The 22,783-nt window shown below is 36.1% G+C and overlaps 1 long non-coding RNA gene across 1 annotated transcript in view; it reads left to right on the top strand.

The window, feature by feature from the left end:
- LOC140687174 (uncharacterized) overlaps positions 1-18,479 on the top strand; it is a 28,147-nt gene extending 9,668 nt beyond the window's left edge. The window contains exon 2 of the long non-coding RNA XR_012061331.1: positions 18,222-18,479. This is a non-coding gene — a long non-coding RNA (uncharacterized lncRNA). The remainder of the gene's footprint in view (positions 1-18,221) is intronic.
- The last annotated feature ends 4,304 nt before the right edge of the window (positions 18,480-22,783 follow it).

Genomic DNA, 22,783 nt, shown 5'->3' with positions numbered 1-22,783 from the left:
CCTGCTAAGCAAAAGCTGAGTAGGGGCTCTATTTAGTTTGGGTTTAGTGAGATGTATTTATGTGGGTCATATGCACTCTCATGCGCAGGGAAGTCTCACCCCCACTCCGGGATTCCCCATGTGCCCTATCGCTCCGGTCCCAGGAATTCCATGCTGAAAGTTCACAGAGACCGTGATGCTGGGTATGCTCAGCCTGACCATGGCATTCTCTTATTCTTCGAGTGAAGCATTCTCTGGGGCATGATCTGCATTCTCCCCAGCTGTGGTGTTCAGAGGGGCATTTAAAAACCTAGAAGAGTCACGTTGAGAATGGAGCCAGCCACTCTGCAGCCCTTGGACATTCTGACATTCTCCGTGCTGCACCATTAATCACAGCCCAGCAGCAGGCACTTGGGCGGGCGCAGACGCAGGCTTTTACTGTTTAATCACTTCATGTCTATCATCCTGTGGGTCACAGCAGCGCTTATCATAACCCAGCATTTTCCCCCAAGAAAACTGTACACTAGGCCAAGTTATAGCCCTAAAATCCAGTGTATGGCTTTAGAATAGTATTCAGTGGACATATACTTACAAGGGCAGGCTGCAGTGTTGGGGGGATGTAGTGTCTCAGAATCTGGGTCATTCCCTAATCCACTTATACAGACATCAAGAAAGACCAAGCCTTTTATTTCATGTCGGTATTGCACATCCTTAAAAAAATGGCTTTTTAATGAAATTACTAGCACCTCCTATGAGGTATTCCTCAGTTCCTCCAGGCACAGCCAATATTTTCTTTGTTGAGTATATATTTTAAAGTTTTTCTTTTTTTTTAGTTTTTTTTTTTTTCTGACAGAGGTACTGGAGATTGAACCTAGGACCTTGTAAATGCAAAATAAACGCGTTACCACTGAGCTATGTACCCCATCTCCTGGCCTGTTGAGCTTAATATCATCATGGCAAAATTCACATTGTATAGTGTTTGCATACTTGTCCAGCTAATCAATAAGACTATAATTGCTCAAGGTAAGAAATCATACTTTATTTACCTCTGTAAAAATACTGTAAAATGAACAGGCTATTTTTGGATAATAATCTTTGTTTTAATTGCTCCTTTAAAAAAAATCTTCCTGAGATTATAGAGCCATTCTATTAAAAGAACTATGTATAGTTTACTAAACACAGGTACATAAATCTGTCTATTAAACAAAATAATTTAGTTCTGAAGTCAATGCCAGTTTTGTTTTTTGGGTTATGGGGGAGGGGCATTTTTGCTCTTTCCCTCAAAAATGGACAACAGGAAAAAAATGAATCTATGAAAATTATTAATTCATTCAGGATTGTTGGATTTAATACACACACAAAATTAACAGTAATTGTTAATATCATGATATTACAACTTGAAGTTACTAGTGAGATTTTCATTAAAAGTTTGAAACTTTTTAAAAATCAGAAATAACAGAAAGAGGGGAAAAGGGAATCTGTATTCTATTCTAGAATTCCAGTAGGAGATGAATAACAGGAGGGAGAATTAGTAGTGACAGCTGGAAAAAAGAAAAATTAGCAGTCCAAATCTCTAGCGCCTGAAAGAAGAAAGGATTATATTGAAAACTGACCTCCAAGGGAGAGGATGACCCAAGTGCTTAACCAGCAGGAGGGCCCATATGTTACCTAACAGGAGGGAGACCTGAAAGATGCCCAGTCAGGGATTCTATCAACCCTGTGATTAGATAATGAATGGAAATGTCATTGGAGTTAGATCTAAGTCTAAATCTTGGCCCAATCATCAGCCAGCAATGAACATTAGGTGAGTTGTTAAAACTCTCTAAGCTTCGTTTTCGTTACTGTAAAATGAAGGCAACATTTGTGGTTTCTTACAGTTTTGTTGCGTTGAAAAAGACAATCTGTAATTAGCATGATTTCTGGCAGAAAGTACGTTCAATAACATTATTTGAAGCAAATATTATTTGAAGATAAGGAGAGATCCTTAAGTAACTGTAGATAAGTAGATATTAATTAAACTATTAACCTCCAGGTTGAATCTTCGAGCTCTGAATTGACTAATAGTACTAGACAAAGTCATTTATTAAAGATGTTATGCCTTTTCTCTTTTTTTTACTCTTGGTAGTTTTTCTTAGATTCTCTTTTATTTTGGTCTGTTGATCTTTCTCATGACCTCCTCATCTGTGTTGCTTCCAAAGTCAGCTATGATGGGATCTGAGGTCATACTAAAAATGTCTATGTGCTTCTGAAACTCAAGACCAGTCTCACTTGATGCCTCATTTAGAAATATTCCTACTGACTTAGCCACCCTAAAGAAGGCTCCTCCCCTTAGAAAACAGTGTCGACTTCACATGCACTGGCTTCAAGGTGTGTTACCTATCACAAGGACAGGCAACTCATACACAACACGTTCTGTATAACTAGTAATGGCAAGTTTGTTTACGGATTCAAGACAAATGGCAACTAAGCAGTAAACAGCTATCACTTCCTCCTTAGTAGGCTACTGTGCTCTAAGCAATGAAGATAATATTAAAAAGATTCAGAAAATCTGATCTTTTAAATATGATAGATTGTGTTTAAGTCCCTTGTGACATGATGCAGAGAAAAAGTGATAAGAAGTTCAGGCTTCAGCTTGAGCATCAGAAGTCTGAGTGACCTGACCTCTCTTGACCTCAGCTTTCTCCGCTGAGAAATGAGGCAGTTGAACTACCTGATCTGTTAATTCCCTGCTAAATCAGCCGCTGTGTGGTTTTATGATTGTGATGAGCACTTAAGGAGCCAAAGACAGTTTACTTTACAGGTACATTTGTCTCCCAGAATATAAAAGTAGGTCATTTCAGAAGATAGCAGTGGTAGTTTTATTTTTCTTTAATTATTAACAAAGATAATCCTTGAAAAGTGTATCAGTACAAAATGAAAAAAAAAAAAAAAAAAACTAGGCCCAAGCACCTTGCTGAGACACTGGTAAGTCATTCACCAGCTTGTTTTTCACTCACTGATCAAAAATAATCTCATTAATTCATTTATACCTAGAAATTAAGTATTTATTTCTTCAAATCCATAGTACAGGATGCTCAAGACAAAAAAAAAGAGGGGGAGGGGGAATGGTTAATTATAGCCTCTGCAGTTTCTAGATGTGAAGACAAGTAATCAGAAAGTAGATAAATCTATATGACACTTGTATTCACTCCTAGGGCTGCTATAAAAGTACCAAAAGCTGGGTGGCTTAAAACAACAGAAGTTTATTGTCTCACTGTTCTGGAGGCTAGAAAGTCAAAATCAGGATGTCCCAGGGCCACGTTCTCTCTGACGTCTCTAGGAAAAAATCCTTCCTTGCCACTTCCTAGCTTGTCGTGTTTTCCAACAATCTTTGGCATTCTGATACACCCCTCCAGTCCCGTGGCCATCTTCACATCTTCTTCCTTCTGTGTGTCTGTGTCCAAATTTCCCCGTTTTACAAGGACACCAGTCATACTGAATTAGGGCCCACCTTCATGAACTAATCTTAACCTGGTTCAACTTGCAAAGACCCTGTTTCCAAGTAGGGCAATACTCTGAGGTACTGGGGTTAGAACTTCAATGTATCTTTTGACGAGGACAAAATTCAGCCCACAACAATATATACTCTCCTGCAAGAAAAAAACCTTAGTGAATATACAAGATATAAAGTTTTGTCAATGACCAGGAACTGAAAGAAATGCCCCAAGGACTTTTATCACATGAATATACAAGACAGAGCTTACCAAAACCATCAGTAGATGTAGAGATACTGGCTGAGATGCAGTGTTGCCCAGCTGGCTGAGACAGTATCTTAGCAATAAAATATTGTAGGAATAAATATTCATATTTATAATAGCTTGGATTTTTTTTAATCTTTCTGGTTTCCAGACATTTTAAAATGTTTGGCCTGTTTTAGCACATTTAATCCCTTCTATAACCCTACAAGGTAAGAATTATTATTACTATGCCTATTTTGTGGTTGAGAAAATTGAGGCACAAAGAGATTAAGTAACTTGATCAAAGCCACACAACCAAAAGTGAGAAAACTAGGATTTGAACTAAGGAGTCTGGCTGCAGGAGTGCTGTTAATCACTATGAATGGTCCCCACATTTATACTTTAGCAGAGAAGCAAGACATATCACCATGAAATGACTTAAAAACAAATACACTTGACCCTTGAACAATACAGGGTTAAGGATGCCTACCCTACACGTAGTTGAAAATCTGAGTATAAATCTACAGTTGGCCCTCCTATCCATTGGTCCTCATCAGTGGATTCAACCAACTGCAGATTGCCTTGTCTTGTAGTACATATTTATTGGGGAAAAAATCTGCATATAAGTGAATCTGCATTGTTCAAACCCATGTTGACCAAGGGTCTACTATAGTCTTTTGTGCATATCAGAGATCAAAATGTAAAACAGGAAAAGTGAAGGACAAAAAAGGTTGTCTTTTAAAAGGTTGGACTGCTACATTTAGTAATAGACTCCACTCCTTATGGTTCTGTGAGAAAATCTTACTAAGAAATTAAGTCTGACCAGCTTTTTATATCAAATATATTAAAAGATCATTATTTTATAAAAGGATGCTAATTAAAAATAAAGATGAGGTAACATTGGTTTATACTTGATCCCAAACAAATACTGTTCTATTTTATGTCAGGAAAAATCTTTCTCTTTTCATTAATGTTAAAGACATGAGGTAATCACATTAAAGGCTTATTATTCAAGCCTTTATGTAGATTAAAAATATTTTAAAATTATTGATGCTTTTGTTCATAAAACAGTTTTTGTCAGCCAGAAATATAAAAAGGCTAGCCTATAAAGATGTGTTCTTTATATATGATAGCTGGTCTGGATATCACCTGAGGTTTTGGGTCTTTCATTTCTCTATATCTGATAGCAGATGTAGTCTGAAAATACAAACTGAAATAAACCTGAGGCGGGGGGAGGGAGGAGAGGCTATTTTTAAAGTGAGGAAATTAATTAATAATACTATTACCATTATTGGTAGATTTAGCATTTTTATATACGTAGTTTTAGAATAGATTGTCAATATGCAGAAAGGTTTTCATTAGTCCAGGTCAATCTGAATATATAAAGCTGAAATAAAACTGGACACTTTAAGAAAAATAACTCTAAGAACTACTTCTTTAAGTTTCAATCTAGAAAACAGCACTATCAGATCAGTGTGACTTTGAGTCCAGATATATTTTGAGAACAATTTACCCTGATGTTCAGAAAACTCTGGGAGCTGACTGCCATCATAATTGCCTATTTTTGATGAATCAGTAGCAAGTCCAAAACATGCTTCTCTCTGGTTCCTCCCCTTGTTGCCCCTAACATTGTGTCTATTCCAAGAACTATGAACTTAATTTCAGAGGCAGTTGAAGCTATTTAAGTGTTGGCTGTTGTGATCATATTCTGTTAAGTGTTTGAGTTTAACAAACAGAGAATCCCCCCGATTCAGAATACAGCGGTGATTTTTAAAAAATCGCAAAATCCTGTCCTGCCACTGTATGACCTGAAGAAGGTATTCAGTCCCTTTAAGCCCTAGTTTACTCATCAGTAAAATTAGGATAATAACAATATTTATTTTACTGAATTATTGAGAGGATTAAATGAGGTAAAGAAACGGAATCAATCCAAGCATAAAGTACTTATACAACATATTATCTCATTTTTAATGTTATTTTATTTCAAATTATATCAATAAAAATTCAAAGTATGATTCATTTGCATTAGTAGGCATGCACTGGAAAATCAAAACAGCCCTTGCTCAAAGTCTTTCCACAATTTCAGTCTGATTCTTAACTCTGATGTTGGGTCCACAGAGCAGAAAGAGTCCATGGTTCCAATTCAGGTGGTATTACTTCCTAGCAGTTGTCCTTAGCTGGCACCTATCAACTCACCATCTCTGTGTCAAGACTGTTTAATCTTGCTTATATATTTGGCTTAGATTCTCTTATGCCAAACTGTCTTAAAGAGGGGTTTGAGAATCTGTAGCAGAGTTACATTTTATCATCTTGTACACATTTTATTTATGCAAAGACTTAGAAGTTAAAGAAAATTACTAACATTAAAAAAATAGTATGGACAATTCCACTTGCCATGCCTATGTATGAAATTATGTTCTGAGAGGCATATAAATTGGGAGATGGGAGTCTACACTACTCTTGTGCCTAAGGTCTCATCTGCCTCTCACAGCAGAAGCATCTCACTAGGCTGACTGGGATTCTAATATTTAAACACACTTTTCTTTCCATACGATACAAGTTCAAGATTCATTTTTTCTAAATGCAGCTTTCATCCTATGAGCTGATATTGGAATCTGGCATGTACTTCAAGTTTAAAAATAGTGATTGATCACACGTGTTTATCCTCTCCCAATCTTTCAAATCTTCCAGAAATGACAGGAAAAAAAATTTTTTTTAAAGTATTAACTCAAAAGGACAAAAAGAATGGTAGGGGAAAGCACCAAAAACAGTATATTTCAACAAATTCTTAGAAGACAGAAAGTAGATGGAGGAGCAGTAACAAATGTAGCAGAGTAGAAGAAGTGACAACCTGAAAATCTGCAGAAGGGATTACCCAAGATGGAAAGTGAGTGCATCCACCTTGCACAAGTGGAAGCAGCCACTACTTCAGAAGGGTGTGAAGTCAGGATCTGAAAATGGAAGTCCGACTGAAAGTATCGAAAATGCTAAGCTGGCCAGAGCCCCTCTCCTACCCAAGCAAGGCAGCAGCTCCCGCTAGTTCCTCCCAGCAACTCCTATCCCTTCCTCTCCCTTCCAACATTTATTCTCCGGAGATTAGTGGAGAAGCTCCAGGCTTAAGGACACCATGCAGAGCTGGAGTGAGATGACAGACTTCAAGCATGGGCGCTGAATGAAAATGGACATGCTGAACTGTGGGAACCTCAGGACCTTTTTTTTTTTTCCTTCCATATTTTCCAGAATTTCTTTGATAATGATAAAAATGAGTCTATGAAAAGAATTTGATCCCAATGAAAGATGCAAAGTGATTATGTAGTATAGCACTCAGATGGAAAATTACACCAAATCATCCTTGCTAATGAAAAATATCACCCTTTATTGAGGGGTTACATTGCGCCAGGCATAATGCTAAGCACTTTACCTATATTCTTGCATTTAATTCTTCTAAGCAGTTGTTATCATTCCTGTTTTTGTAGATAAGTCAACTAGAGAGATAACATGACTTGCCAAACATCAGTTAGTCAGTGACAGAGCAAAGTTTCAAGCAGACTGAGTCCAAAGAGGATACTCTTAAATTCTCACTTTACTCTCTCCTAGACCTGATCTTGAGTGTCAGTTATAGCAGTTGGGATTTTTGTCATGTTTAATACCCAAATTTTGACTTGTTTTTCCTCCCCTAAATCTGTGAACTCTAGTCCTGTAATGATCTCGTATATAAATTTTGTCTTAATAACCTTGTAAAATTTCATAATCCCTGTAGGACTAGAATCTAGCCTTTTAACTCTGCGGCCCAGCTAGAGTCTGTCAGAGATCCCATAAATCACATAAAATGAGAGGAAACAGACAGGAAGTGGCTTTTAGGATGGGCTTCTGTGTTGGCAAGAACTGGACTCAGCTACTTTGAACTGCAAAGTGGGAGCAAAACATTTCTGCTTCAACACGAAATACAACACCCAGAGGATCAAGAAATGAAATGAGATTAAGTTGAAGCAAGTCAGAAATAGCCTAGAGTACTCATTTTTCATCTTTTTACCCTAGAGGAATTCTGGAAATAATTTTCAAGTCTCAAGGAATTCCTACATAAATATTCTTGTATCTACAAATCACAGAATGTTAATGTGATCACTAAGTTATAGATATAATAATAATCCAATAACAATTGTCAATAATTGTCACAGAAGAAAATGATTTTTTTCTGTGAATATTGCAGATAATTTATTAGCCTAAATATGTACCTCTCTCCCCACAAAGACCCCAACTCTAACATGAGTTGGTAGTGTAGGCAGAGAAAATTTAGCTCTCCTTTTTATGTTTATTTCCTACTTGATTTTTTAACTGTATCCAGTGTGTTAGTCCCAGTCCTCCAAGACACCAAGACAGGATTAAACATGCAAGGATTTTATTAGGGAAACGCCTTTGAAAGAAAGAGACTGGGAGGGCTGGGAAGACTGGGAAAGCTGCCAGACGGTGAAGCACATATGACTCCACGTGAAGCAGAGAGGAAGGGAGGTGAGGTGGGCGCATTCTATGTCCTGGTGAAATCTGAGGAAGGGTCAGCAGTGCTGTCAGGGAGTCTTGGAACCAAAAAGAGACTGCCGACCTCCAGGTACAGGCCTGCTCCCACACTCCTGCCGCCCTCAGTCACCGGCTAGGAGCGGTTCATGGCAGGTGCAGCCTCAGCCCCAGCACAGCCTGGGGTTCAGAGCACAGCAGCAGGGCCCCCGATGGGGTATGTCCTGGCAGCTGGCGGTCTGCAGCGCTCACGCTCACAGCCACCACACATATACAGGCCCAAAGCTTTATCCTAAATGTTACTCTATCAGTAGCTAATGAGGGAATCTCTGTGGGTTTTTTCCCCTTATTTACAACTGAAATGACTGCTTACCCAAACTTTCTTGAAAAAGAAGTTAGGTTTACCTTGAAATTAACACCTTACTTTCCTTTTCATAAATTAGCTTAAAAAAAAAACCCACCCCAAACATATCCAGTGGAATACTACTCAGCCATAAAAAAGAATAAAATAAGGCCATTTGCAACAACATGGATGGACCTGGAGATCGTCATTCTAAGTGAAGTAAGCCAGAAAGAGAAAGAAAAATACCGTATGATATCACTTATGTGTGGAATCTAAAAAAAAAAGACACAAATTTATTCACAAAACAGAAACAGACTCAGAGACATAGAAGACAAACTTATGGTTACCTAGGAGGGAAAGTGGGTGGGAAGGGATAAATTGGGAGTCCAACATTTTCAGATACTAACTACTATATATAAAATAGATAAGCAACAAGTTCATACTGTACAGAGCTGGGAACTATATTCAATATCTTATAGTAACCTATAATGAAAAAAGAATATGAAAAGAAATATACATATGTATATGTCTGACTGAAACATTATAATGTACATCAGAAACTGACACAACATTGTAAGCTAACTATACTTCAACTAAAAAAATTTTTTAATAAAAAATAAAATAAAGTTTAAAACATAAAGCAAACATAATAAATTTCTCTTAAATAGCAAGTTATGTCAAAAAAAATTCACTTTCTCTAAAGGTAGGCTTGGTTAATTCAATTTAAATAAAAGTTATAAATTGATTTAGTTAATGTTATTTACAACATGAAAATTAGTGACAATACAATCATTATAGCTACTAAACCATAAGCCAACAGAATATGAATAAAAGTATACCTTAAGATAATTTTTTATACAAAGCTTTGAAAAATCATTTTCTTCCTAACATTATCAGTCCTATAGGCCTAAGCAGTTTTGAAATTACTATACATAGATGTTGACTTTTAAAAATCTCTTTTATATGCCTCTTTATGCATAAAAATTGCTATTTTTGAAACTCAAAAATGAATTGAAACACGCTTGTTTTTCCAATGCACAGTTACTCAATTTTGGATCAAACTTGAGATGGGCACACATGGATTTCATTTGCAACTAAAATGAGCTGATTTTCATCCTTGCTCATGATGATTGTTAGCAAGTCAAAGCTTGCTCACATATGTAACGAGTAGAAAACTGCAACGAAATGTTCGCTGCTTTCCTCTGAATAGCAGGTACTCTCCGCTCCCAGAAATCCAGATCTGGTCTGGGGGCAGATCAGTAAGCCCCATCTCGACTGCACGATCACACTGCCGCCCAGAAAGCTCTTGTTCTTCTCTCAACGTCAAGTTCTCAGGCTGAGCAGAAGGTTCAGAGAAAGGATCACTCACCCTTGTGTTGAAAGAAAGAGAAAATACTGTTCCATTTTGTTCTGTGGTTCTTCGAGGTGGTTTCAGCGAAGCTTAAGTCTTGCTAATAACCTTCTTTACTCTCAAGCCCAGGCAGCAATGAGAAAATTTCAAGGTTTCCTGTTGCAGTATAATTTTCTCAAAGATTCAGATTCTTGTACATCAAAGAATCCTGTCACTCGAAGTCAAACTACTTCCTCTAGGTTCTGGTGGATACTTTTTCAACTAGTTCACGTGATGAAAAATGCCTGCTAAGTAGCTAGTTGCTGTCGCTAGTAGCCTTCTTCAAAACATCTGACAAAATCTGGCCTACTGCTCCTTGAAATCCTCCTGTAATTCACCTGTTAGCTAAAACACATTGCAAACTCTTCCTCCGTGTAGCTGCAAGATTATTATATATAACAGGAGGTTTATGTGACTCTCATCCAAATGATAACACAATTTTAAAACATCCTGGAGTGAGCTGATCTTTATTTAATAAAGTTAACCATTTTGTATCATCATTTAGAAACTTTTTCATTTCATTTATAAGGGTTTTTGACATTAGTATCTCTCTCTGATGAAAGCAGTATGTTGTAATAACTTTAGATCCAAGAAACTCACCAAATCCAAGCCCAAGAAACATGAACAAAATTATATCAAGGCATATTTTCATCAAACTTCCCCAAACCAGTGATAAAGAAAAGATCCTAGCAACCAGACAAAAAAGCTTGTTATGTACAGAGGAACAAAGGTACGGATGGCATTAGATTTCTCATCAGAAACAATACAAGTGAGAAGAGGGTAGAGTAAAATCTTTAAAGTAGTGAAAGAAAAAGCTGTCAACCTCAAGTACTATAGCTCCCAAAGCATCTTTTAAAAATGAAGACAAAATACTTTTCAGACACATAAAAGCCAAACGATTTCATCAGGCCCACATTATAAGAAATGGTAAAGGAAGTTCTTTGGACAGAAGGAAAACGATGGAAATATGAATCCACACAAATACACAAAGAGTATTAGAAGTGGTTAGAAGTATAAGAATTTTTTCCTTTAATTTCAACTTCTTACTGTTAAACCTGTATTTCTATAAAACGAATGACAAGGTGGCATGTGGTTTAGAACATATGTGAAAGTAAAACGCATTACAACAACAAATGCAAAGGTAGAAAAGGGAGAAATGGAAGTAAATCGTTGAAAAGTTCTATACGTGAGGTTGTATATTATTTGAAGATAGACTGCGATAAGTTAAAATATATATATATACACCCTTTTAAAGCAACAACTGAAAAAAAAGAGTAAGAGCTAATAAGCAACCAATGAGCTAAAATAGAATCAGAAAACCTCTAACCCCAAAAATGTCAGGAAAAGCAGAAAAGGTAAATAAAAAACAGGCTGCCTCCTGTTAGAGAACAAATAATAAGATTATACATTTAAACTTAACCATCTTAATAAATACATTAAATGGAAATGATCCAGATATCCCAATTAAAAAAACAGAGATAGACTGGTTTAAAAAATAAGACCCAATTATATGCTACATTGAAGAAACCCACTCCAAATACAAAGACACACATAGGTTAAAAGCAAAAGTTTGTAAAAAGACATACGCTGCTAATGCTAATCAAAAGAAAGTTGGAGTGGTTATATTAACATCAGAGAACATATTTGGGAGCAGAGAATAATACCAGGGATAAAAAATTCATTTCCTATGAATAATGGGATTCATTAAAATGACATAAGAATCTAAACATTTATGTACCTAAGTACAGAACTTTAATACACATGAAGCAAAAACTGACAGAACTAAAAAGATAAATCAACAAATCCAAAATTATTGTGGGAGGTTTCAGTATGTCTATTTCAATTATTGATAAGACAAGTAGAGAGAAAAAATAAATTTCAGTAAAGTTATAGAAAATGTGAACAATACTATCAAACAACATAACTGACATTTATAAAACACTCTACCCTACCACAGAATATACATTATTTTGTAGTACACACAGAACATTTACCAAGATAGACCATATCGTGTGCCAGAAAGCAAGTCTCAATAAGGTTAAGCTGAGTCAATTTATACGATGTAATTTATTTTGAACAAAATAGAATTAAATCAGAAGTCAATAACAAAGATCTCTGCAAAATCACTAAATATTTGGAAACTAAGTAATACACTCCTAAATAACTCATGGATCAAGGGAAAAATCAAAAATGAAACTAGAAAGTATTTTAAATGGAATGAAAATTGAAAATATCAAAATTTCTGGGATGCCACTAAAGTGATGCCCACGCGGAAGGAAGCATGTGCAGTGCTAAATGCTTATATTAGAAAAAAAGCTCTCAAATCAATAACCTTAGCTTCCACATTAAGAAAATAGAAAAATAAGAGCAAATTAAGCCCCAAGAAACTAGAAAAAAGAAAATAAAGATCAAAGTGGAAATCAATGAAGTAGAAAATAGAAAAACAACAGAAAAAAAATCGGTAAGACTAAAAGCTATTTCCTTAAGAAGATCAATAAAATCTAAAATCTCTAACCAGACGGATAAGGATAAAAAGAAAGAAAGAAAACACAAATTGGCAGTATCAGGAATGGGAGGAGTGACATAGAGATTTTACAGATATTAAAAGGAAAATGAGAGAATAATATTAACAACTTTAAGCCAGTAAATTCAATACATTAGATAAAACTCCTGGCAAGACATAAATTGCAAAATGCAGTCAAAAAGAAACAGCCACATATCCATTTTTTAATTAAATTTCTAGTTAAGAACTTCCCTACAAAGAAAATCCCATGCCAAAATGGCTTCTTCAGTGAATCCTACAAAATGTTTTTAAAGGAAGTAAAACCAACTCTACACAGACTCTTCCAGAAAACTGAAAAGTAGGGAACATTTCCCAACCCTTTCTATGAGGCCAGCATTGACCTGATATAAAAACCAGACAAAGACATTTGAAGAAAACAAAACTGTGGACTAATGTTCCTCATGAACACAGATGCAAAAATTCTAAGCAAAACCTTAACAAATCAAAGAGAACAATATAGAAAACGGATAATACATTATGACCAAATGGGGTTGACCTCAAAAATGCTAGGTTGTTTTCATGTTTGAAATCCTTCACTATAAATCACCATATACATAAATTGGAAAACAGAAGCCATATGATAATCTCAAAAGACTCAGTAAAACCACTTGACAAAATCTAACATTCATTCCTGATTTAAAAAAAAAATTCTCAGCAATCTAGGAGAGAGAGGAAATTCCTCTAATCTGATAAAGGCTTCTTATAAAATCCTACAGCTAATATCATACCTTAATGGTAAAAGACAGATTGCTTTCCCTCTAAGCTCAGAAATAAGACCCAAATGTCCATTCTCACCATTCCTATTCAACATTGTGCTGAAGGTTTTAGACAGTGCAGTCAGGCAAGGAAAATAAATAAAAGGCATCCAGATTGGAGAGGAAGAAGTAAAACTGTCTTTATTCACAAATGACATGGTTGTCTATGTGGAAAATCCAATAGAACTTACAAAAAAGCTAACAGTACTAAAAAATGGCTTTATCAAGGTTTGTAGGATACAAGATCAATATACAAAATCAATAGCCTAAAAAGTAAAATAGTTAAGAATAAATTGACAAAAGATGTGAAAGACCAGGACACTGAAAAGTACAAACACTGCAGAGTAAAATTAAAGAGGACCTAAATTAATGGAGAGATATGCTATGCTCATGGGTCAGAAGACTCAATATTGCTAAGGTGTCAGTTCTCCCCAGGATGATCTATAGAGCCAATGCAATCCAAATCAAAATCTCAGTAGGCTTTTGTTTAGAAGTTGGCAGACTGATTCTAAAATATATATGAAAATACAAAGGACCTACAATAGCCAAATCAATTTTGAAAAATAAGAATAAATTTAGGGAACTAGCACTCCCTGATGCCAAGATTTATCATAAAGCTACAGTGTTGGTATCAGATTAATGAAACAGAAAAAAAAAATCAAGTTCTAAATTCTGTATGCTCCTCTAATTGAACTGTGGATCTATATCCAGTCCCCCTGAATTTGGATGAGCATCTGACCTCCTCACCCTATAGAATGAAGGGGAATAACATTGTGCAACTTCTGAAGGTTGGTTGGAAAAGCTCATGAAGCATCCACCTAGTTCTCCTGGGTTACTTGCTCTGGGATCTAGAGGAGGCCCATAACCATGTAAGAAGTTCGACTGCTTGAGACTGCCATGTCCTAACAGCCATATGTAGGTGATCCAGGTGAAAGTCCATCTGGGTCCACCCAGTCAATGGCCAGCATTAACTGTCAGCCAAAGGAGGAGCTATTTTGGATTCCAGCCCAAATGAGTCAGATTGTAACTACAACTCCAGCTGATTTCTGACTGTAAATACATGAAATACCCTATTTGAGAACTGCCTAGCTGAGCCTATCCTGAATTCTTGACACAAAAGAGTACTAAGCAAAATAAAATAATCATTTTAACCCACAAAATTTTAGGTAACTTATTATGAAGCAACAGTAACATGAACAGGGAGCTTTCAGTGAAATAGGCATATGCCCATGAATTACCCTATGTTTAGCAACGTTCTCCTAGGGATAAACCTGCTCCTTTAGGCAATGCTTCCTCATAGTTTTTTTAGAATTTCACTCTTAACTATAAATGGCTATCCAAAGATAATAAAACAAAATGAGAAAAACAAACCAGAAAAGAAGACCCCCCAAAATCAGAGACAATGTGCAGAATAAGAAGTAACTTAATTTATAAAAAACATCCTCAGAGAGAGAAGGATCTGCACACTTTAAAAAAAAGAACAAATTTCTATGAAAAAATAATAGGCTACATTAGTTTCCTATTGCTGCTATAACAAATTATCACACACTTAGTTGCTAAAAACAACACAAATATATTATCTTATAGTTCTGGAGGTAAGAAGTCCAAAATCAGCCTGACTGGCCTTAAGTCAAGGTGTCATCAGGGCTGAATCTTCCTGGACGCTCTGTGGGTAGAATCCATTTCTTTGCCTTTTTCACTTTATAAAGGCCATTGCTTTCTTTGGCTCATGACCCCTTCCTTGCATCACCCCACCTTCTTGCTTCTATCATACCTTCCCTAGTACTGACTCTGATCCCCCTACCTCTCCCTTTTAAGGACCCTTGTGATTATAGCATTGGGCCCATCCAGACAACCCAGAACAATTACCCCATCTCAAGAGCCTTAACTTACATCTGCAAGTCTTTACCACGTAAGGTAACATATTCACAGATGAAAGGAATTAGGATGTGGATGTCTTTAAACGTGGAGACAATATTGGAAACCACCTAAAAAGTGTTGAATATAATTGTTGAACTGGGGCTAGGGACCCAGGGATAAGAAAGGGAGAGGATTGCTGTTATAAATCTTGTAGTACTTTTTGATTAAGGCCATATCCATGTTTTACTTTGTATAAATACATGTTAATTAATTTACATGAATAAAAATTTTAAAACATTACATGTATATAGCCCACAATGTTAACTATGATTTTATTTAAGAGGCTAAGATTTTTTTCCTTAATTTTTACCTTCATTATTATCCAAGGTTTTATAATAAGCATACAATCATTTTATAATGGAAAAAATTAACCATTTAAAAAATATATGATTTTTAACTTTTCAAAATAAATTCAGCTCATGATATAAATTAACAGTCATGTTCATATCTGTCATATAAAAGGTATTTTAAAAACTGAGATAGCTACATATTACTAGAATATGTATGTTTATGTTTCTTGAGAGAAGATTAAAAAAATAAAATCACATAATCTTTCAAGCCAAGGATATGACTGACGTTATCAGTTGTTAGCAGTAACTATTGATATAAGACAAACAAGTATTTAGAAGTTAGAGTTTTACAAGATTTGAAAGAAGAGACATTTTCTTTATAACAAAAAGTAATTTATTTTCCCATAAATTAAAACAAATGAAAAACCCTTCCATGTATCCTTTTATCTCTTACGTTAAGTGTATATTTAAACAGTAACATGGATTTAAAAGGCCACCGGAGGATGAAGAAATGATTTCACTTATTTGGATTCATTTGCCTCAAAAACTTACTTTGTTGCGGTAGTACCAATCCGGAGCTCAACGATTTAGAGACTTTTTAAGAAATCTGTCTCAGATCAGAGTTTGCCGATTGTTATCCAGTAATGGCTTGCATACGTTTTACTCTGGGTCACAAAATGAAACTGCAAAGCCAGGACGGATTAGTGACTCTGTCAGAACAGATTGAATGCCTGTGTGCAGAGTACTTACAGCACCTCTCTTGACTCAAAATGGATCAGATATTTTCCCAAGGAAGCTGGTCTCAGAAGCATTATATCAACCCCGTTTTCACACAGAAGATTGCATAGTATTGACAACACTTATTTTATTAAGAGGAAAAATATTATGTGGAAAGCTTTTCGTCCTTGGGTTTCAGCAAAGCAAAAGTAGAGTATATTGTATTGGATTTCTTTTTCATTACCGTAACATCAATATTTAATAGATGTTCACTTTATATAGAATAAGAGTCTAGTTATACAATAAAAATAAATAGTTATATAATAAAAATGGAAGAACTAAACTTGAGGTGCTCACAGTGTAAATGTAAAGATATGCTATTTATTAGAAGTTACAGATTTGACATAATAACTTTGCATGAGTTATAATTATTATGGTAAGGATACAAATACTGAAACTGATCAACTGTAGTTATGTTCAGAATTTGCTGATAAATTATAAAGGAGATCAGCAAGCTTTGCTTGTTAAGTAGGCCTTTTTTATTGAGTGATTTATTTAAGGTATATTTATGAAAAGAAGAAATATGATAATATTAATTATAACTAAACTGTTATATACTCTCACTTTTTTGGAATCAGCTTTATATTTTGGCCTTGAATAGGAACAAATGAAATATAATACAAGATCTGTCAAATAAGCGAATAGTAATATTTTCACATTAAAAATTGAACTCAAGTTTGTTGATTTTTTTTACTCCAATTAAAACTAAATATTTTTGTTAAAGACTTGGAATATTTACAGGATAATATCTGCACACAGTTGTGGCTTCCAATGGATTGACATCACTGTCATTCTGTCACTTGGAGAGGATACTGCTGAGAAATAAAATTATTGCTAAGCAAGAAAGCGAAGTAATTATCTTTAGACTCTCAAGTCAAAGAAATAGCAGTGAAATGGACTTCTACTATTTATAAGAGAGGATGAAATTGAGAGTGATTCCAGGACTCCCACAAAGTCATGTAGCTAGCTGGGTTTGAGGCAGGTCCACAATATAGGTCTCCGGGGTTCCAGGCCAGAGTTGTTTCTCTTGCAGCATTCTTTGTGAGCATCAGTGCAGGAAGACCAGGTGCTACTGGCATTTTGAACATTTCCATTTTTATTTTGCAGGACTCACCCATTCTTTGCAAGACATTTAACACTTCTATTCCAAGCCCATTAAATGCCAGAAGCATCTGCACATTCCTTTTTTACCCCCAGCTTTACTGAGATATAATTGACAAATAACACTGTACAAGTTTACAGTATCTGCACTTTCTTAAATGCCTTCTAGGAAGACAGTACTGCCCTGGTTAAGAAATAACACATGTATCAGAAGCTCATGTATTAGGAGGAAATGATGAAGAACAAGAGTCCCAGATGTCTCACGAAATTCTTCTGCTTTCATTCCTTAATCCCCTAAGTCTGCGGTGGCCATTCTAGAAGCTAAGTGGAAGAGCTTCCTTCTGGTCTTTATATTCCCATTGCCAGTGTGTGTTCAAAAATGAACAACGAACACCACTGGGAAGATGTAATAGAAGTGAGGCCTTTTTATTCCCTTTTATTTTTATTCTACCTGTGGATTTTTACACCATTGTGGATTTGTTGAGGAACACACATAACTGTGAAATTATAAATCATCTATTAAATATAAATACACTTAATGGTTCTGATAGACATCTTAAATGGAAGAGTTACAAAAAGTCACTTATATGTTAGATATCCAGTCTTATCCTTTAAGTTTTAATAGCCCTCAGTGAATAAGCTAAGTCCAGTAACAAAATACTCCTTTATAGTTATATAAGGGCATCATAAAGTCATAATCCCAGTCTGACAACACAAAATGTGAGAAATTAGTATATATGTGTGTGTGTATTTATTTAAACAAACACATACTATTTACTCTGTGCCAGGCATGGTTCTAAGCACTGTACATATATTTAGTCAGTTAATCCTCATAGCAATCCTGAGGTAGATTCTGTTTTATCCTCATTTTCCAGATGAGGAAGCAGAGGTGCAGAGTAAGATCACACAGCCAGCATGTGGCCGAGTGAGAATTCCAACCCAGGCAGTCATTTTCCTCACCTGCCTGTCTACAACACGGAAAAGAACGCTGTGAAAACTAAACGTAGGATTCTGGCCAAAATAGCCACTTGCCAATCAGATGTTGTGTTGCTGCATCTGGAACAACAAGGCTTCTAGACATCTTTTTGCGTATTTGCCTTCTCGTTTATATTAATAAAAGATGGTTTCACATATGTAAATTTTAATTTTTAACAGTTAAGCTTGAACAGTGAATAGTAACAGAGTTAGAATTCTTTTTTCCTTAAATTGCAGACCTGTTCCACATTTTAGGAAAACCCTGGTCAGATGCTCCATAACCTCTTTCTGTCAACTAGTGGTTTGAGCAGCCTCCACAGGGGTGGAGCATGGTGATGGAGAAAGCCTTGAGCACAATTCTAGTCCCAAACAGAGAAACTTTCCTTTCAGACTGAGATTTTATGTGTCTAAATAAAATTAGTTCTTCCTCCTGGAAGCCAGAATATTATCCTTGCTACCCTGGAAATGAAAAATAATTTTATATTCATTTACATATATATGGTTCCCCTTTAATTACAATCCATCAAACCAATATTACTTCTACTGTGGGTATATGGTTGGGATTCCATTGTGTGTGACATAATAAAGTATTAATCTTATATCCCCGACTCCTAAAACAGTACCTGGAATATACAGGAGGTCTGTAGTAACTGCTGAATAAATAGTTACAGGAGAATGGCACAGGGAAGCGAGGAGAAATATGTACTGATCAAAATACACAAGTATAATATGCTTGTATACTTTTATTATATTCATCATTTAAACTGATTTATATAAAAATAAAATTCTTGTTGGTGACGTTAGGTCTCAGATGTCTCATCTCCATGGGACAGGAGTGAACATGAAAAGATCATATAAGTCCATGACAATTGATGAATGATGAAAGCTTTTTTGTTCTCTAACATTTTATATTAAGTAATGTTTTATTTACTTCAGTCGGTATTACTCTACCTAGACTTTATGTTAAAAAAATGCTATTTGTTTTTCTAAAATTTCAGGGTCAATATAAACTAACATGTCAAAGTGAGAACCCAGTCCTTGGTGCTTACTGATTTTTCACTGACTGACAATATATTAGCCATTGTAGGTTGAAGCCAAATATACACTAACAGTGACCCTTGTTTAGAAAGCAAGGGTCTCGCCATCCAAGAGTCAAATAATAACTGAAAATAGGGGGAAAGGGTATGAAAGTGGAAGATCTCAAAATGAGGGAAAATACCAAATTTTACTACTTCAAGGTTTTTCTAGAGCCAACTTTGACCACTACTTGTCCCAATCATCAGTCTTTTGCTGCCAAGCAGCCATTCCTCCTCATAAAATATCAGGTAACTGTAGCTCCAGTTTTATTTGAAGACCACCTCTCTCCCAGACTTAGCAATGCTACTTAGAAGGGGCAGGACAGTCCCTGCCCTAAGCTGAAGAGCTGTGGGCTCTGACTGGGGTGAGCCAGGCCGTGGGACCCATCCCACTGGCCCCATTTCAGACCTAGGCACACATGTAAGTTAACAGAGACAAAAAGGGATGAGGAGGTATCTACTGGAGGTGGATTTGATGCTGTGAGAACATTGGTCTCGGAGCTCAGCAATACTTTTCTGTGATGAGAGAAGCCAGCCCGAGTCATGAAGCTGAGGTACAGGGAATGCTGCCCCCACAGATAGACCGTGCGAACATGGTTAGAGTCCTCACTCAAGCTATACCGGAAGCAGGCTTCCCTTGGGACTTTTGAGTCTAGTGCTCAATCACCTATTACATTCCTCCTTTTAAACTTGCATGGGTTGAACTATGACATTTGCATTGTAAAGAATCCTAATGAATATGACCTCCCAAGTCAGGCTACATTTCAAGCAGAAGCATGATATGGAAAAAATGGGCTGGTCATTCTAAAGTACTTTGTAAAGTGGGGGAATGAGCACTAGAATTGAGAAAAATTGCTCCTCATTATATAATTATGCTTTTTTTTTAATCTGAAAAATGCTTTGACTTGATGTTTTGAAAAGAAATGAAATGGACATACCTGTTTGATTTGCCTCAAAATTATATTTTGCTTTTCAACATTACCTGACTTTAAACTACATTCAAAGTAGTTGGATAGAATAAATGTTTATTTTAATCCTTTGCCTACAAAATTAAGAAGGTGAATTCTGTTTCTACAGATCTATGAACTCTGGCAGTGGGCTTCCTCTCCTTTCCCTTGCCCTAGGCTTGGTCTTCTGAGAGGCCTGAACTATGCTTTTCAAAAAAGGAAAAGTAATTCAAGCTGACAACCGAATGTCCCACTTTATGCTTTTTACTTTTAAGAGGTAGTGATGTTTCAAGGTTTGCAGAATGGAGCTTGCACTTTTGGTTCAGTTCAAATCCATTTCCGTTCATTGAAAATGAAATTAGAGAGGATTTGGTTACTGTTAATTTTTAAGTGAAATTTATGGTTTCACTAAAAGTGAAAAAAACTGTCTTAATATAATGTTAATTTTCAAGGTGACTAATTTAGAATGGGCTTCACATGTTCCCCATTTCTCTCTCGCAACTTTGTTTTTCTCCACTGCCATCAAGTCCAACACAGGGATGAGGGGCTCATTCAATGTAGCCATATGGGATTCCTTCCCTCCTTATCCCTCTCAATTCCCTTTTGTTCTTATTCCTATTCTTTTTTCCCTTCCCCTCATCTGTCTTCCCACTTTCCCTCCCTTTTCACCATCTCTCATTTTCCTTTAGTGAAAGAGAAGGAAGTAGCATTGGCATCTGGGAGTAATGAGATACACTGATGGAGGGAGACACTCCCTCTCTTTCCTGATCACCATCACTGTTTTGTCACCACTGAAAGCTATTAGAATGATTTTGCACTTTTCTTATTTTTTCATCTCTCATTATCATTTATTTAATATTTTTAAACTGTAAAATATCACATGCATACAGAAAATCACATAACATATATGCACAGTTTACTACCATTAACTCTTCAATTGATTGTTACTGGATTCTGCCCCCATCCCTCAATGACCCTGCTCTGATAAGGGTCGCAGTAACTTAACTGTCATTATTATAACTATATAACTATGATAACTATGTTTTATTTTTCAAAGTTCTGTTTAGTTCCTTTTCAAATCTGCTTGACCTCTGTTTAAGTTTCCTATTTCTTGCTCATATCATAAAGCCTCTCTGTGCAAACTAAACTTTGCTATGTTTGCCTTCTGTAGTAATTGCACCAGGTGGTCTGAGTGGGTCTGATAGTGCTCTCAGAGGTTTCTGCTAGCTGTTACTCATGCTGCCTTGTGGGCTCTTGTCCTTTGGAACTTCATCTGTGGAAATTTTTTGAGGACTCTGTTGAAGTTGTATTCCTTCAGAGAGGACTTGTGTTTATTCCTACCAATCTCCTGCAATCACAACCATCTTAAATCTTCAGCTGGATGGTGTGGGGATAGAGTCAATTTATATTACAAACCAATATCAATTCAGGCTCACGTTTACAAATTCTCAGGAAAGATATTTCTCTTCTTACTCAATGCCAGGGTCAGGACAGGAGAGTTTTCTTGCTGCCTCTCCTGTGCTACAAGTTTATTTCTAAGTCCCTTTCACTGAAGATGTAAGTCTTTTATGATCGCAACTTTATGGGAGATTTTTCTCCTATCTCTCTGGCTTATATTAAATAATTCTTCACTGTAATTATTTGAGTAAATGATGATTTCCCACTCGTTTATTGTAAAGTGCTTGAGATAGATCTTTTACTTAATCGCAAAGGCAGTGCTCCGTATGGTACCAATTCATTCTATCAACCAATTTTTATTGAACACATTTGTGCGAGGACTATTCTGTATTCTGGATACATAAAAATTGCCAGGGCATTTATGGTCCCTGCTGTCCTGGAGCTTAAATTTGTTAGGGTACATTATAGGTGTTCAAAAAGGTATTAGTGAAAACAAATGAATGATCCAATGATGTGTAGCAAGAGGAAGGAAGAAAAGAGAGAACTGTCAGCCACAAAAGAGGGTGAGGTTAAAGTTACAGAAGCAGTGGCAAAAAAGGATCATGAGAGTTAAAGTTAGCTGCCTGAGGCATTCTGAAACCAAGTCTAGGTTCAGAGTGTCAGAGAGGGCCTAAGATGAACATAAACCAGCTTAACTGCAGAGGAAAGTCCAGAAATAGAAAGCTAAACAATCTCCCAACAACACTTGTAGGGGGCTCTTGAATATCTTGCTATGTGTACATATGTCATTTAAGAGCACTAGCAAATAAGATAATGACAGTGACCCTGAGGGGTACCTCCTCCTTCTCCACACTGCTTCCTCCAAGGACAGGGACCTGCTCATCTCTCTGTGCACTTCAGTCCCCCTCTTTTAGTCTTAACTTCTTCAAACATTTACACTTTTACTTCTCCACTTTTGTATGTCTTCTCATTCTCTTTTTTTTTCCCTCTGGGTTATTTTGGAGTTTCCTGAGTGATAATTATTCTAAAGAGATGACTCTG

Source organism: Vicugna pacos, chromosome 2 (genome assembly GCF_048564905.1).
Source record: "Vicugna pacos chromosome 2, VicPac4, whole genome shotgun sequence".
NCBI classification, from domain to species: Eukaryota; Metazoa; Chordata; class Mammalia; order Artiodactyla; family Camelidae; genus Vicugna; species Vicugna pacos.
Note: the sequence above shows the minus strand (reverse complement) of the source record. Positions and strands in the feature narration are given on the sequence as shown.